General features: G+C 41.8%; 1 protein-coding gene across 2 annotated transcripts in view; it reads left to right on the forward strand.

Annotated features, from left to right (window-relative positions):
- Window positions 1-18394, forward strand: part of GAB2 (GRB2 associated binding protein 2) — a 480907-nt gene that overhangs the window by 108305 nt on the left and 354208 nt on the right. The gene's annotated exons all lie outside the window — the stretch shown is intronic.

The following is an 18394-nucleotide window of genomic DNA, read 5'->3' on the forward strand; positions in this document are numbered from 1 at the left end:
TAACACTTTTAAGTTTAAGAGAAAGGTTGGAGCATTTCTAAATTCAATTGAGGCCACTCATCGTCCATACTATATTCTGTTTGATGCACCTCCACTGCTCTCACGAATCAATCTGAGCTACTAATTTAATTTTTAGTCTCCAGTTTCAAATTCCTTTGTGTTTACAGTATGTTTAAAAATGTTCAATTGTACATTTAACTTCTTTATTTATATACACTTTATTATTCTGTTCATATTACGTAATTATCTAAGTAGTCGGGGACCCCCTCAGGAGGCTTCGCAGACCGCTAGGGGTCACTGGACCAGAGTTTGGGAACCACTGGCCGATGTTATTTTCACCCTTGAAATATCTTCTGTGATGCTAGACTTCTTTTCAGCCCTGTTGATAAAGCTGAGAGCCACTCCGACCCCAGAGATTCAGCCATGATGGAGTCCTAGCAGGGTGCTTTTAATTGGCCTATCCGTGTAGGTTATACTGCATATATCAAAATAAATGAGGAATGTTGAGTCTTTGAATATGATGTTGGCATGGAAATTAAGGTGGACCTGGAGAAAGATTCATTTGTGTTAAATGAGTGCTGGCATGGCAAGGGTATTTTTGTTTCAAACAGGCATGTCAACGCCACCAATCAAATAGGGTAAAAAGATCAGTGCTTCCGCATGCCATTCGCTTGTTCCCGCCTCTTGTTCAAAATGTTTTCACTTCCTCTTAACCCCTTCTGTGCCACGCCCTTTCCCCCTCCTGTGCCGGGCGTTTCATTAGTGGGCGGGTGTCATGACGAGATAGTCTCGTCATGGGCACAGCGCGACCGTGCTCCATGACGAGACTATCTCGTCATGGGCACAGAAGAGGTTAACCTTCTTTAAGGCGCTGTCTTTGACTGCCCCTCCTTTCTGCTGTTATTGACTTTAAAGAATAAAGGCTCGTTTTAAAAGCTGACTTTTTGCAAGCCTCATTACAAATTGCTCACACATTGACAATGACAGCTAGATGGGGAACACCCTAAATTGTCCCTGTGACAGAATTAACTCCCTGGTTACGACACAGAGATGTACATGGTAATGGAACACTACGTTTCGTTTGGCAGGGTGTGTGCTGTGCTCACATTTTGTGTTTTTTCCAGCTGCTGATTTCCTAGAAAGTAGTTTTTGGGTGTGTCCTTATTTTATTATTAGTTTTGTTAGGAGTGAAGTGGTGTGGCTTATGGCACATGTTGTTAGATTCATAGGGTATGACCCACAAAAGCATTCCTGAGTAAGGGAAGTGCCTTTTATTTTGTGCTCTTACGTGCCTTCCAAATCACCCCAAAACATCCAACTGCCCATAGGTAAAAGGGCAAAGATTGCCCAGTCCTTTCTATCTGTTCTAATTGTATATGAATATTCCGGGAATATTGCCACAGTACTCCCATTTTAGATGTATTGGGACTAATTCATAAAGGCTTCTAAGAGGACAGTAAAAGTTACGTTAAAGAGTACTTCAGGAATACTACTTAAAATACTATAAAAAGCTTTTGTGAATAGGCCCCAAAGTCATCCATTTGTACAACACCTAGTGCTTATTTTTTTTTTTTTTTTTAAATGACGGGATCTCGTCTGGTGGCCACTGCCTCTTGCACCACACATTGCCCCTGCTATGCTACCAATGATAGAACCAACAAAACTACTAACCATCACACTCCTACACGTGTGACAATGCAAATTATTTCAGGCCCCCAAAGCTGTACGAATGGCTTGGGCTGCAGGTAATAGTCATTTTTAATGTATGTTAAATTAATAATTAACTGTTGTTGTGGTCATCTCTAAAGTAGCCAGACAGTGTCACCTTGTGGCAGATTGTCACAAGCTCCGGTGTTGACAATTAAGTGTCGGTTCCGAGCACCGGAAACCACCAGCTCAAATTAAGCAGTGACAACACCTTGCAGTAACTTTGAATAGGTCGAGTCAAATATGCCCACTTTGTTGGTTCCGTCCCTCTACAAATGGGACTCAAAGTCTGAATTAAAATCACAAAGTCAGTTGGTGTCCCCACCAGCGACATGTGGCTAGCCCTTTGTTGCTCTGGCTGTTGGCCTCATGGGCCATGGAGTCTGCATTTAGAGAAGAAAGTAAGCAAGGCTTTCTGTGTAATGTTTTCTTTCTAGAGTTCCCACTTCATTTCCTTACCTTAGACCCTAAGCAGCAATGGAAGGCTGTCAAAGGGTTTGGGGTGGAGTCAGTAGTCAACGGTGTGATGTCAGCAGCACTGGTGTAACGAAAATTGAGGGGGCCTCCCTGCACGGTATGAAGAGGGGGCCCCCTCCAGGCTCAATCAAGAGCTGTCTGGCCAGAGTGCAGTGCCGAGGGGGTCCCCTGGAGCTTGGGGCCCCCCTCACCGCGGGGGCTGCGGGGCCTGTGTTACGCCCCTGGTCAGCGGGGGTCAAAGTGTGCACAATATCACTTCTGCAAGCCTGGTATTTTAGTGTATTGACAAAGGCCGACTCAGTTACATTCAGTTATAAAACTAGTTGTAGGTAAATGAGTGAATGTATAGCATAAGGCCCTTTTCTCGTCTTTCCCTCTAGACTGCTGTGATACGATGCCTTGTAACTTTCTCCCTCTTCATTGTAAAGGAGGGAGATGTTGTAATTTGACACTCAGCCATTATGAAAGTAGTTTAGAAGGTTGGGATGTAGAACGTTAGAAAGTAAGCTGTTGTCAGTTACTGAAAGGACTGAGCACCATACAGGCTGCTCCTGGTGGGGCTCCCACTTATTCCTTATATAACTTATCTCCTAAATAAACCTTCCTGAAAATACCTTGACTGAAGAAACTTCATTTCATTACATTTGGTGAAAGACAGCCGCAGACAGAAAAGTTACAAGGCATCACATCACAACAACTGCTTGTCTGGAAGTGCAACGATACTTCATAGTCTCCATGCACACAGCAAAACCCGCCAGGTGATGATTAGATTAATTCAATAGATCACACTGAAAAATAAAACATTTACCAGGCTGTGTCTGTTATGCTATTTTCTGCCAGGAGTGTGGCATCTCAGCTTCACATCTGTAGGCCATGAGCCCCATAGCGGGAGATTTGATAAATGCCACCATGCCTGATTACAGTCACTGGCTCTCGGTCACTGACTTCGCAACTCATGCATTCATTTGTCCCCACCCGGGATCTCAAGCGCACTACCAAATACTTTACATTTGTTACTATAGCACTCCTAGACAATGTTACTTTTATGATCGATTCTCGGTTTTTATTACAGCTGCAATTGAAAGCCCATGTTGACCAGTTACAAATACTTTATTCCAGTGCAGAATGTATACATCGTGTGCTATTTAGAAAATTCCAGTTACAACTTGGAACCAGATATTGGAACCTGGTCCATTTCACTTGGTAATTCTATTTAATCTGTAAAAATTTCCACTTGATTTATACAGCCTAATGTCTTGAAACCTATATGCCACATCGGAATCCTCGAGAAACCATTAGCAATTGACCAATGGGTGTTTCCATCTGGAAAGACCAGCATCTTTAGAAATAAATATATAATGTCCATTTTTTTCATCAGGCATATTCTGTAGCTGCAAATAGAAAGGCACTTCGGATGAATGGACGTCTCGGGAGCTGCTTTATGCACAGCACAGACGGCCCGACGTACGGCTTCATTTTCCTGAGTGGTTGTACAATTCAATCAGCCCCTATAACAGGAGAGCGTGCATTTGCTTTGGGCAGAGTTCATTCACAAGTCAGTTTTCCCTCCCCCTGTCTGGGGAGTGATCTCACGCAATTAGCTAATTGGTTTTGGGAGGTGACCTGTCAGTGACTCCAGAAGGAAATCTCGGCCCCACTCTTGGACATAAAGAACATGTTTCAGGCCGCGCCTGACAGCTGAGCCATTACGTCATTTAATCGCGCGTTCGAAATCTTGTACAAGATGGGGGGGGCATTTTGGCAGGGCAAGAGCCATCAGGGTGCTGCAAATCCTAACCTAGGACAGAACAAAGTCTGAAGCGAAATTAAATATATCCATATTTTAGGGATTGAAAGCAAGGGACTTCCTGAATTAAAGAGCCTTCAGCCTGGCCTCGCCAAGAATTCTGGATTTTTGTCAAGTATATATATATGTTTTAATTATACATCTAGTTTGAAAATTAATATTTCATATGTTGCGTTCAATATATGCGGCCTGACTTTCTTTTCAGTTTTTCGTGAGGATCTTGTGTTTTCCTCGACTGCTCGCATAAGAGTGATATATTCTAAGCACTCATTCTGTGCCTCTGTGCATATTTGATTACTGACATTGCAGGGTTCAGTTTTCACTGGTTGCAGTCTTACTGCTTCATTCCATGTTCCACTCCTTAGAATGGTCGATTAAGTAATCGTTTTCCCATGTTCTGAGTTTTTTCACAATATTTGAGTTTTTCCATGCATACATTGTGTCAGTTTTTATTCCGCTAATTTTTTTCAAGGGGTGGGGGAATCTGCAATTGGGAGCAAGGTCAAGTCTGATTTGCATATCACCGGGTCAAAACTGAGGGGGCATGGTGGGCAAAAGAATGATGGGATGGAATGCTACCCGGAACAATTACCATTGGTTAGACTTATTGGAAGCATTCATCCCATCATCTTTTGCGTCTTTAAAGTTACATTGCTACATATCCTACTTTTAAATACCATGCACCCTGCCTTATGAGCAACAAGGCCTACATATGGGTCACTTATAATTATTTAAAAAGAAGGCTTTGATCTGTCAAAAAGGGTTATTTTGATGGGTTGAATTTGCAGTTTAAAAAAGCTGGGCTAGAAATGGTAGGCCTGCCGTCATGTTTGCACTGTCACTGCAATGGGTGGCACAATGGGTGCTGCATTCCAGTAGAGACATTTAACCTTCAGGACTTGGGTACACTTTGTACCCTATACTAGCGACTTACAGGTATGTTAAATATGTCAATTAGGTGCATGCCAATATCATTGTGTTGAAAGGGGGAGTGCTGGCACTTTATCACTGGTTAGCGGGGTGTAGTGCACGTGGTTCTACAGCCAGCAAAAATATAGGGTCCAGCAAAAGGCGAAAATCCAGGGTGACCCAGCAGAAAGGGCTAATGTCCTACAGTATTGCATTGAAATAGGATGTATATAGCGCTTACTACCCCTGATGAGGCATTGGAGTGCTTTACAGTGTTTAGCATGCTGCTCCAGAACCCAAGGTTAGTGGTTATCATTAGTTATTGGTTATTCTTGGTTAATGGGATTAGTATTGTGCTCTCAAAGAATTCACTCAATGAATTTGCTCTAGTTTCTTCGTGGTAGATTAAATGAATATGAGTTATGTGTGATAGTGGGTGCTGTGTGTGTTCTTGTAAGTGATTGGTGGGATTAATAGATAGGCTAGAATAGAAGATATTAGGCATTATTAGGTTGCATGAATATGGTTTAAAGAAGGGGAAGCTGTGACCTTTGAAATAATGTGTGGGCAATTTGCAGAAATACCATGAAAGGATCAGAAGAGAGACAAATATGTGAGTTAGAGAAGGGTATACTTCGAAAGACGAAGCATGCGCAGAGGGTGGAGCTAAGGAGAGGGCCATTCCAAAGAAAGAAGATGGAACGGTTGAAGTTTTAATTAAAGGTCAGGTTTTCATGAAGGGGTTTAGAATAAAGCAGGAGTTATTATGGACTCCAAGGAAGTCATTTACCTGGCCTACCCTCAAACAACCCAAACTATAGTTGTCTTGATTTGGTCACAGCTTGATTAAGCAAAGTTACTTTTTCCAAGTTTTCATTGTCCAGACTACGGATCACATCAGTAGAGCACTTCGTATGTGACCTCATGCTAGGTAATCTCACCCGCTGGCACATTAGCCTATCCACCTACTTCTTCATGACACCTACCTTCAGATCCACAGCCATTGCCAACCTTAAACTTGCCAGGGTTTGGTGGGTGGATACAAGTCCTACCCAGCGGCAACACCCTCAGTAAGGTCTATCCGCAGCACTCCTGCTGATCGGCCCTTCAGGGTTCTTCCAAGCGTTAACGCGCTGTGAGTCTTGCTCTAAACTGATGGCGTCTACTACAAAGGAGTCTGCAGCTCACACCACAACTACACATGCAGGGCACGGTGAAAAAAAGCTGTCTGTAAACATTTTATTTTTTTAAATAAAACAAGAAAAAAAACCTGCAACATAACGTTTTTTCTTCAAATTAGAAATACTTTTATAATATTCTTCCATGACGCAAGTTACATCTTTGCTCCCTCTAGCTGTCTCTTCTGATTTGTCTGCCTCCATAAGTCCTACCTCACCTGCTAATATTAGAAAAACATGGGTAGTTTCTGGGTGTGGTGCTGTACGCATTCTAGCCTACTCTTGTTTTCTGCGTTAGCTGATGTACCAAAGATCTTTGTTAAGGATATATATTTGTGTACAATTGAGTGAGTTTCAGCAGGTTATTTTATTTTTAACTTCCTCAAATGCCACAATAGATTATATAGAAATTATAAAGAGATATGACGGAAGAGCAGATGGCAATACGTGCTAAATATATGCGGAACTAGTTAAACACCAGTACACAGTTTTCTGAAAAATGTGCATGCATAACTTGGGTGACTGTCAAGTGTCATCAGATTTGAAGCGTCATCTGTAGAACATCTCGTCTCGCTTACCGATAAGGCATTCACGGCTCTTCCTAACACCACATTTTCAAAAGTGCACCGAAGACACGTGACCAGGAGGTAGGGCTTCTCCACTGAGGTTCATGAGGCACGAAGTACTAAAGTTGTTCTTTTTTTCGCTCTGGTAACACCTCCTTGAGACATGCATGGAAAGGGGCCATCTTTTGATAAGATGAGATATATGCAAGTGAGAGCAGATCTGGGGTCCTGATTGCCTCCTGTAAGTTTGAAGTGTAGGCAGATGGTGTGGTGACCTTCAGGTTAGCAGACCCAAGTGGTGTTCTTCTGAGTGAACATGACAAGTTTGGCTTCTTTGTACAACAAGGGTTTACTAGGGACACTAAAAGGTGCAGTGCATTGTGTATGAATATATTATTGACTGACTGTAATTTTATTTTTGATCATCTGGTTTATTTGCTAAATCTATACTGGGGCAGGGCACTGTGATTGAACAGCTCATTGACTTACATGTGTTGTGAAATATTCAAAACACAATACAGAATATTAATGTAAAGCTGTGACTATTGTAATGTGAGTTTGCGGTCAATCTCCAGAGCCAGGCAGAGAACCAAAGGAGACACTGTACTTGTCGAAACCCTCATGTGAATAGGGTCTCTCCTGGATGTATGACGTTACAACGCACACTTTTACAACGCATGCACTTACAACGCATTTTTTACAACGCATAATCCATTACAACGCATGACATTACAACGCATGACACTACAACGCATTTTTAAAAAATACCTTTACAACGCATTTCCATTACAACGCATACTACCTTTACAACGCATACCATTACAACGCATAATATTAAATTACATTTAAGGTAAGTATTAGATAGTATAGGGGTCAAAGTTACTTTTCTAACTCCAGGGGGTGCAACAGTAGGGTAAGTGTTGGATAGTATAGGGGTAAAAATTACTATTCTAACTCCAGGGGGTGCAACAGTGGGGTAAGTGTTGGATAGTATAGGGGTAAAAATTACTATTCTAACTCCAGGGGGTGCAACAGTAGGGTAAGTGTTGGATAGTATAGGGGTAAAAATTACTATTCTAACTCCAGGGGGTGCAACAGTAGGGTAAGTGTTGGATAGTATAGGGGTAAAAATTACTATTCTAACTCCAGGGGGTGCAACAGTAGGGTAAGTGTTGGATAGTATAGGGGTAAAAATTACTATTCTAACTCCAGGGGGTGCAACAGTAGGGTAAGTGTTGGATAGTATAGGGGTAAAAATTACTATTCTAACTCCAGGGGGTGCAACAGTAGGGTAAGTGTTGGATAGTATAGGGGTAAAAATTACTATTTTAACTCCAGGGGGTGCAACAGTAGGGTAAGTGTTGGATAGTATAGGGGTAAAAATTACTATTCTAACTCCAGGGTGTGCATCAGTAGGGTAAGTGTTGGATAGTATAGGGGTAAAAATTACTATTCTAACTCCAGGGGGTGCATCAGTAGGGTAAGTGTTGGATAGTATAGGGGTAAAAATTACTATTCTAACTCCAGGGGGTGCAACAGTAGGGTAAGTGTTGGATAGTGTAGTGTAATATTATACGTTGTAATGGTATGCGTTGTAATGGTAGTATGCGTTGTAATGGAATGCGTTGTAAAGGTAGTTTTTAAAAATGCGTTGTAGTGTCATGCGTTGTAATGTCATGCGTTGTAATGGATTATGCGTTGTAAAAAATGCGTTGTAAAGGTAGTGCGTTGTAAAAGTTGCGTTGTAAAGGTTGTTCCCCGTCTCTCCTATATACATGCGCTTTGATTTTTGGTAGGGTTTACACTGTGGGCATCTAATTCTTAAATGAATCGCGAAAGGAAAGCAGCAGATATCTTGCCACGTCTTAATTCGCTCGCCAACAATGAGCGTTCCATAATGCTCCTTTGTTCCGTTACGTCTTCTTGGGTTTTGATATATAGTGTTACATCATTCATCGGCTGAGCCCTTTAAACAATGCCTCTATTCCATTCGAAGATCTAGTATGCAGCTACATGCATCGCCCATGCACATGGATACAAGTGCAGGTTGTATTGTGCACACAAGTGCCAAGTTTATTAGTGTAGGTCACTTTTCTGAAAGCTGCACTTACTTACACACTTGTAAATCCAGCAAACGGAGGATGCTGTCATTCTAGAAGCTCAGTGGGTCCCTGTTGGATGCATATACACCAATGAGTCACACCTCTCTGGCGGCCTATTTGAGAAGGTGCCTCAAAGTAATTCTCTGCTAATACGCACATTCCCCTTGATTTTGGGCTGTTTGTAGTTGGTGTGGTTTACGTCACAGTGGAACATTATGCTGCACTTTAGCCAGTCGCCTCTTGCCTCCTAGTATGAGAGAGCTGTTGAACCCTCAGGATGCCAGCAGCCACGTGGGCCGCAAAGTCAATACTGTTGGGTTCCCGTCAAGGTCAACTTGGACAGATGTACCACATAGGCCATGGCAGGAGCTCAGCGCAGAGGTGTAGGAGGAACATACATGGCTGCTTCCTCCAAACATTGTACAGAACAGAGCCTGTGAGTGGCCAAATGCAATAGAATGTGTGTCCCAATCCTGGGAAAGCCGGCACCTCGAGTGGACAGACCAAAGGTATCCAGAGTAGGCTTAGGGAAATAGTATCCATCCCACGTTAGTAGAATATCAATTTAAGATAAACGTGGATAGACTGAGTCCAAGTAGACCTTTTGCTTCCCTGGCGTAACAATGTCGGTAACTGAGATGGTGTCTGGTACGCCATAAGGTGACAGAGAATTTAACTCCAAAGCACCACGCTTACTGTATGCATCAGGAAGATGGAGCTATGTTTAGAGCTGAGAATAGGCAAACTTTACCAGAGGAAAAAAGCCGTATTAAAGCCAACATTTTAAAAATGTTTGTATAGCAGAAAGGAACCACCCAATGGTAATCACTCTTTGCACAGGCCCCCAAAATGGGCGGTGTGGCCCGAACGAATAGGCCAGACCCCCTGCTAAAACATGCTTTTGGTTGTTTGCGGTCATATTTAGGGTGGACTTAGCTCAACAGTTCCGGCTAGGATACAGGCATCCAAAATGCGGTGCAGCTAGTAAATCAGTGTGTTTCTCATAGAATGCTCTGTGCTACTAATGTTGGTTTTCCTGGACTTCCGGGTTCATTTGTCTCTTTTGCATGTTTTAGGCGGGGCGACGTGATGGGTGCCTCAATGTTCAACCTGGATCTCTTAGGTGCCCAGTACCACCTGCTTGATCTGACCTCCAGCATAATAGATAGGTGTGCAGGGCATGGGATCTGAAGAGGGTTATCTTTAAATGAGGAAGTTGGCAGAATAGTCTATTTCATTACAGGACTTTTATACCCTGGTGGCAGCACCCCACATTAGAGCGGCAGGACTTTCCTGTACGCACCTGCTTTCGTGTCTGCAGTTTCCACGCGTTGACCTATATACTACGACTTGCAAATATATCTAGTACTGGTACTAGAGCACCCATCACGTGATCGGGACATGATTGTACGGAGGGTGTTTTAAATAGAAACGTCGAGCTGATTCTGGCGTTTGGTTGATCGGACGGGAGATAATGCCTGCTTCAAGTATAAGCTGAATTGGACACTGCTTGTCTCTTCTTTGCTATATTTTCATATTGGAATTGCTTGGCTATACATTGCCCTAAGAATTTGGTTATCAAGTAATTTTTTGCCTTCGGATAGCAAAGTGCCAGTGTAGATGTGTATCTGACATCCTTTATTTATCTATGGATCTTTTGAAAGTATCCTCAATAGAAACCACTGGGTTATTAATAGAATCTACGCATAAAATTGCTGCGGTGATATGGATATACAAATACTTTGAATCAAGTGTGGCAGGTGTGCCACTATTTTGCTCTGAAGAAGTCCTAAGTCAACAGGACAAAACGTGTCGGCTGATGAGAAAAAACACCGTTATTGACTAAAATGAAACAATAAAAACAGAAGAACGAAATGACAAGAATTTAATTTACTCTTACTATTCCTGCATGATCACAGATTTTGATTCTCTGTTCTGTGGATGATTTGTGGTGCTGAAACCATATTTGTGGTTGTTAGTACTGGAACCTGTCTAAATATCTGGGTGCAAAAAGGGGGCCCGGAAATGGCTGGAATGGACACACATCAGAATTTACTTTTCTTCCTACTTCTGGCGGGTTGGATATACCCCTTGACAAAGTCACCAGGACAAAAAACATAGGATATTTCTTGGTTTACTTAAAAATTCGCATTTCACTTTTTTGAACCACTTATCCCAAAAAACAATTTCCTAAAATCTTTCTGGAATCGGGAATGCCAGTATGGAATGAATCCTGATTTTACTTACCTTCATTCTCAAAATGATATGCATGTCTTCACTGAGGCTTCTGGTTGTCTTGGGTTTTGTTGTTCCAAGAAACTTTTCTTTCAAGATTCATTATATTGCTATTGCGTTGAAATGCATGCTAATTTAAAGTTAGTTTTTTGCTTCAATATTATCAATGCAATAGATAGGACAGGTTTACATATAACCTATCTCACAAATAGGCAAAGCCTGCACAGAGTACACCCAAGAGGGCTCTCGTCCTCAAAACTCTATGCACGGTAATCGGAGGACTGGTAAGGTTATAAGACTACATTATTTACTTTTATCTGCTGTTGTATCCTCTATTACAGCGGTTCTTAAATTTTGACTCCGGTGGATTCCCATTGAATCATTACTGGAATGCGGGGACCCCCACTGAGTCCTTATTAGAAGCCAGCCCCCCACGTAAACCATTTCGATAACTTGAATCTTGTCATATTTGGTATGTGTTCAAAGACAAACCAGATGTCAGGCTAAGTCTTCTGACAAATTTAAAATAGAGAGTGGTGTTTACTTTTCTTTCTTTGACTGCAAAGTTAGTAGATTTTGTAAAGCAAACCAGCTGACAATCTTGCTGGCACACGGAATATGAAAGGAGATGCAATTTTTTTTAATAACGTTTATTACACAAAGACATTTAAATGCCTGTAAATGAACTGTACATATATTTTTAAAACATAGCAGTTAGGAAAGCACAAATGTAATTCTGTAATTTGTTTTATTCTGAAGTGCGATGAAAATAAAGATTCAATAGGATCAAAGCAAACCAAGACTTGGTAATGCACAAATGATAAATATTTGCAGAAACTCGATTTTGACACGTTATCATTTATGCGCTATATAGTTTTATCAGAAAAACTTCGTCTGTGTGCATTTTTCACAAGCACTATAAATTTGGTGATGTAACATTGATGACCGCACCCCCACTCTGATAACTGGCCCTGATGTACCAAAGGGGATATGATGTGGCTTAACGGCTAGAGTGGCTGACTCTGAAGTTGGGAAACCATGTTCGAGTCTGGCGGGAGGCTCAAATATCCTGTGATTCTGGGCAATTCACTTAATCTCCCAGTGCCTAAAAAAGAAAAGAAAAAAAACGTGTCCGTCTGTAATGTAACTGGTGCTCATGTAAGTGCTCTGATACCTTCGGGTTGAGTTTGCGCTATATTAAACTGCAACAAAAAAAAAAGGTTTTTACCCATTTTTTGTGTATGGGCAATGCCCTGATACTTAAGGGCATAGGTTGTTTCAGGGCAGAGGTGAGTCCGTTCCAACAGAATATTGTGGCCGTGGAATGAAGTTGTCAAATTTTTATGGAAGTAATATAGCTGAAGAAGTGATGTTGTAGTAGAAATTTGCAAAGGGCTCTGATTTATACAATTGTGTACTCTAGTTAGGTATTTATATGGCTCAGTGGTTAATTTGTAAAAAAATAAGTGCTGGGGTTCTCGTCAGGAGGTAGCTTGCACCAGCCCATTTCTACTGTTAGCGCCACCTAAAACAGAAACAGCTACTAACCAGCAAAGTGGGGAGAGGATGTGGCGTAATTGCCAGAGCTGCCGGAGCTGGGGAGCTAGGTTCGAGTCTCGGTGTCTGCTCAACATCCTGTGATTCTGTGCAAACCAATTCCTTTCCACAAAAATGAATGTGTCCTTAACTGGTGCTCATGAAAAGCACCGTTTTTGGTGATTAAGTGCTGGTGCTGGGCTCCGGAAACCACTGGCTCAAATTAAGAACTGATATGGCTGTATCTTTTTTTATCTATTGATTTTATTACAAAAAACTCTACTTTACTTTGGGTCTGGTCAGGTGGGGGGAGCCTGTAGGCTCTTTGAAGAGTTTTAGCATACAGCCTGATGTGCAGAAGGACAATGCACACCTGTTTTCTTCCCCTTGGGCGACCTGTTCATGTTGAGTGGGTTGGAGTCTGGGGAAAACTTTCCTCGATACCGCGTCTCCTCCTCGTCTGGCGGCCAGAATACCCTCTAAACACAAAATGATTTTAATTAAATCAATAGTAAAAGGCCGGGATTCTAGTCACAAGCTTTTAGGAGACCGGTTCTCGGAAATATAGAATGTAAATAGAAGAACAACTTATAAATAAAGATTTCCTCTGCCTTGCCACGTCACTATTTGTACTTCAATCTTAATTTGATTATATTGAGAAGATGAGGCTGAAACCAAACTAAGTCAAACTGTGAGGTGGCAAAGTAATTTTCACATTTGCTGTATAGTGAGTAGTAGTACTATTCCACTACTGAGTAGTACATTTCCTGCTCAGCCTTCCTCGCTGCACTCTTTGACGCCGTCCACTCCTGGTCACTTGGTTGAGGTGCAAGAAAACATACAAACATGGTAAGGAGGATAAAACTGCAGGTAAAGGCAAATAATCTCTTGTAACCTTACTGTAGAGTTATGTGTGTCCTTTGTGCTGGCTTTGCCCATTTGTGAGATGCGTTGTATGCAGGGCCACTGGAATTATGCGATTGTATGGTACCGAGTGTTTTTCGCATGATTATCGATTTGCCACATAATCCATCATCTGCTGTGTAATCTGAAGATTTTAGCACACAAAAAAACCAATTTTGTTTCTAGCTCAAATGGTTCAAAAGAAACTAAAAACGCAGTGAAACGTGTTGCCACACAGGCCCTTTCTAAAGGTTGACAGTTCACCTTTCTGTTGCTTATTGCTATATTTGGCTGTTGTACTGGTACTGATAAGGTGCAACTTATGCTCAGACAGTGTTAACAAGTGTAAAAATTACAAAATAATGGAATAATACTATCACAAAATGTGCCACACTATGTCGTATAATTTGCCTTTTCTCGCCACATAATTTACTCGACCCTGCCGCATAATTTGGCCATCCCCTGCCACATAATTCTTGTGGCTCTGGTTATATGTAAAAATCTCCTAGCTGTGGCACTGATAATCATAGGAAAAAACGAAGTTGAAATTAGCATGCGTTTTAATGCAAAAATAAAAAGAATCATAATGAACCTAAAAAAAGAGTTTCTGACAACGGCAAATACCAAGACAAACAGCTATCTTAGTAAAGACATGCATATGATTTTGACAGTGAAAGTAGGTCAAATCAGGGAATTCCGCAACCCGTATACTTCTGTACTTTCATAAAAATTAAGATGAGGAAGTATCCCATCTGGGCACCCACTGTCGCAAACACTGATTTTTAAATAGTAGTAGTTTTGGCAGAAATGCAGCGGAGCAGAAAAGAAGTAGCTTCAGACCAGGAATCATGGTGTCCCTCTCGCCAGCCAGCTCCTAAATGACAAAGATGGAACCACACTAAGTCAGAGTAGAACAGATATTTCAAGAACTCTTCACAAGACCTACCCTTACATGTAACACTTTGCACAAGCATCAAAATAAAACAGGAAAAGTTAAACTTCCCAACTCCCTCAAAAAAATAAGAAACCAGAAGAAGCAGCATGCACATCAACCCACAGGGTTGTTTTACACAAACCCCTCGTTTTCCTGTCGCTGTCACCTAACTTCTGTTTTGCTTCTGACCTATCCCTCTGTGCCCTGGAAGAATCTTTTTCTCAACTTCTGTTGGCTGGAAGAAGAGAGATTTCCCTTGAAGACAACTATTCACTTCAGCCTCTGCGATGACTCATTGAAATGCATAGTGGAGGAGAAGGGAACCCCTGCTGGGAATTTATGCTGCAGGTGTGCTGGTTGGCAAGGGGACGTGGGTCTCCCCATGGCATCCAGAAAGGGTTCCTGTTTGATTTTTTTTGGTCTGGCTTGACTGCGCAGCTCTCGCCAGACAATTAATTGAGCATCTCTAGAGAAGGGCTTTGACTCTGCCCCCATATTGTGAGCCAGGAGTACAAGTTTTGATTGGGCAGACGTCATTTCCTTCTATCAAAGTGCTTTCCCTCCACACAGCTGTGATCATTTTGTTTATTTATCCAGCTGCCTGAGGTTGAACTTTCAGGGACACACACAACAATATAATGCTATTGAAGTGTCTTAGATAACTAGATAATATATGGTGTTTTTCTCTGGCAGCAGAACAAATGGTAGAAGGGCAGTTCTTAACCTACATTGATTTTTAGGTCTGGATATATAGTGCATTCATAATCCATACCTATTGACATCGCCAATGTTTTTTCTTTTTTAGTAACGCAATTCTAATATTTTTCTTATCTAAATAAAGCTGACTATTTTTTATTTAGTATTTTGTTGTTTCCTTACCATTTCCATATTCTATATCCCGTGAAAGGCTGGATATGCTCTACTGCGATTAAGTTTCTGTAACTGGCCTCTGCACTACTAACAACATAGAACAACTCAAATAAATCCTGAATCCTGGTTGAGAACCTTAATTCCATAGGCCCTGATTAGTAATAGGATAGATGTAAGTGCAGAAACATTTGGGACCAGAATTTATGATTCCGGGCATTGTCTCCACACCTAAATCCATCTATCAAGAGATAATCTCCATGGATGGTGATACCCTCGGGTCTGGCTAGCGCTATATAAAACTCCTTAATAAATAAATAAATGAATGGTGAATTTGAGGGTTGTATTGCCTTTTGCATGGGATCATTTACTACTTGGTTTGAGCAGGTGGTAAATGAGGCTGGGTGGGCTTGTGCAGGAGGTGCTCTTCTGTGCCTTCAAAGTGGGTCAGGCAAGACCAGAGCTGAACTGCCCTTTCAGCGCAATAACAAAAAATCACTTTACCTGTTTTGTGATGTTAAAATCGGGCCCAGCGTTCCTTCACCTAGAAAATTGAACCCTACCCTGCTGTGCAAACGCTGCATCATTCATTCTTTTCACTCTGAATACAGATGATAGCCAAGTTTTTGAAGGAGAATTTCCTGAAACAGGAGAATAAATGTGTGTGCATAAAGCCAAGTCACAAATTCTATTTATCAATTAAAATTCAATGATAGAATTATAAACAGGACATCTGGTAAAGGAAATGTAGTCACCATTCCCTGTGTTACAGCTTCGTGATTCATCACTTGTCGCAGCAGCAACAAGGGAAAAAACATCAGATCTGTAGAGAAGAGATTTAATTCAAACAAATAGGCAGGTATCTTTGCACTTCTTTTCTAGAAATTGTTTACAGATCTCTTTATGCATCGTCTAAACTGCGTGAGTGTCACTGGTCTGGATGTGAACTTGACCTAAATGCAATTAAAACTCTAGCAACCTTGCCCACATGCAGTGTATCAGCCCAGAATTGAACATTTAAATAATACTGAATTGTAACTGATAATCTCTATCAAAAGAAAATATTTGTGTGAATTAACCAGTTTAAAACATGTAGTGTGAGAAAATACCAAGACACCTTTGTGATTTCTTGAAGGTTTACTGTAGGGAACATAAATCACAATTTCCCATTCTTTTTAACTTCTCCTTGCCATCTCACACTATCTAACCTCCACCACCCTATATACTCACCCCTCTTTTTACACGTGCATTACCTCATCTAACAATTATACCTCATTTCTATTAATTTAATGCACCACCACTTGAAAACGGAAGAAATTCTTCAGTTTCTTTAGATCACAAGACTAACTCAATAACCAGCAAATATATAATAATTAGCAACCACTAGATTAACTACTAACGTTAGGCTGCAGAGCACCGTGATACCCACCATAAAGCGCTCAAACGCCTCATCAACGTGAGGAAAACAGATTAAGCAGTCTCTACCCACTTAAACTAAGATTTCAGTTAACTTTCTAAAAAAATGTTGGCCTTTTTATCACTTTAATACAGTTATGAAAAAGGATGCTCTAACCAGACAAACAACAGATTCAAATGACAAATTTCACAGCAAAAGCAGCCTGCCCTTACCAACTTTTCTCTGCTCTCTGGGCTGCTTAGATCTGGGGGCACAAATTGAAGAAGGTTACCATTGGTTCCCTTTTCCCAAACCTAAGGTAAGGGATGCTCAGAGCCGAGGGCATCAATTGAAGGTTCCCTTTCCCACACTTAATGTAAGGGCTGCTCGGAGCTGGTGGCATCAATCGAAGGTTTCCCTTTGGTTCCACTTTACCAAACTGTAGGTAAGGGCTGCCCAGACCTGCGGGCATCAATTGAAGGTTCCCCCTTTTCAAACATAAGGGAACATGAAAGGGGGTAGGAAGGAGGAAGGCCTGATTAAGGTGACTCTGGGCCCGGCTCAATGACTTGGCTTCCAACTGGTGTGCTAAGGAGTATTGTTATACTTTTATTGGAAGAGTACCCATCCTTCTCATCAGCACCGCTTACACTCTCCGCATATGATGGTTCTTTCAGAAGGTAGTGGGGTGCGGCAGAGTCAGTTACAACTCAGGTACAACTTGCATCAGACAGAGGATCTATCAGCACTAGGGTGATTAAATGGACAGTGGTCTGTCGCAAAATACGGCATATGGAGGTGATGTGCCTGCTGCAGAGATGTTTAATCTGCTGGTACAAAATGTCTGCACAAATGAGTTAGTGGAGTCGGTTAAGGCTCCTGCTGCAGAGAAGTCTTAACGTTTCACATCGCTAGGTTGGTTGTAATATGTTCAGGGAGGCGGTGACCACACAGGGCTGCTAGACGGCTTCACTGAACAGCAGCTAAAATTGTTATGGGGCAGCCCCCGCACTTCTTGTCACAAGTGATTTGCTGCATAGTTGAATCTTTCCTTGGGCTGAAAATCTCATATTTAAAGAATGAGCTGGAAGGCAAGATGTTGTGGTGTCAATAAACCAATAATTAATTGAATAACAATCTGCCGCATAGCTGAATTTCTCACTGCCACCGGGTGCGCGTGTTGTTGCTCAATACAAGTGACGAGTGAAGCCTATTGGATTTTCGGTGATTGTTTTGATTTGCTACAGACTGTTCCTTTCTTATATCATGTGCCTGCTGTACCCTTAAATCACAGAGCAAGGACTCCACACACACATACATATTCTCCCTTCCCCTCGGCTGCTTCTGTAAAGGACAACTGGGGATCAGGACAGAGGCATCTGATTTTGTCCCCACTTCCCCCACTCCAGGATGATGGGCATAAAATGGTGTGGTCCTAAGAGGGTGAACTGTGGCTAGATGTATGGATTTTATTTTAGGTGCGGACAGGTGCTGGTGATCTATTAATCGTTAGGGAAGTATTTAAACATTTTGTTATTTTTGATTGTTTCGGAGGGAACTGGAGGGCCTATCTTTTACCAACTAGCTGGTGGGGCATGACCCCCTTTGCACATAGGATCTTGAGGACTGGTAGGTCCAGGATGGGCAAGAAGCACAGCAGATCTTGGATACTTGACCAGTTGGTAACAAGTCAATTGAAAGTCACCAGATGGGGATAGTAGGTCTGGGAAGAATGACTGGTAAGTCAGATGGGGTGGGATGTCCATTTCAGTGGCAA

The sequence above is a fragment of the Triturus cristatus genome, chromosome 8, assembly GCF_964204655.1.
Source record: "Triturus cristatus chromosome 8, aTriCri1.1, whole genome shotgun sequence".
NCBI classification, from domain to species: Eukaryota; Metazoa; Chordata; class Amphibia; order Caudata; family Salamandridae; genus Triturus; species Triturus cristatus.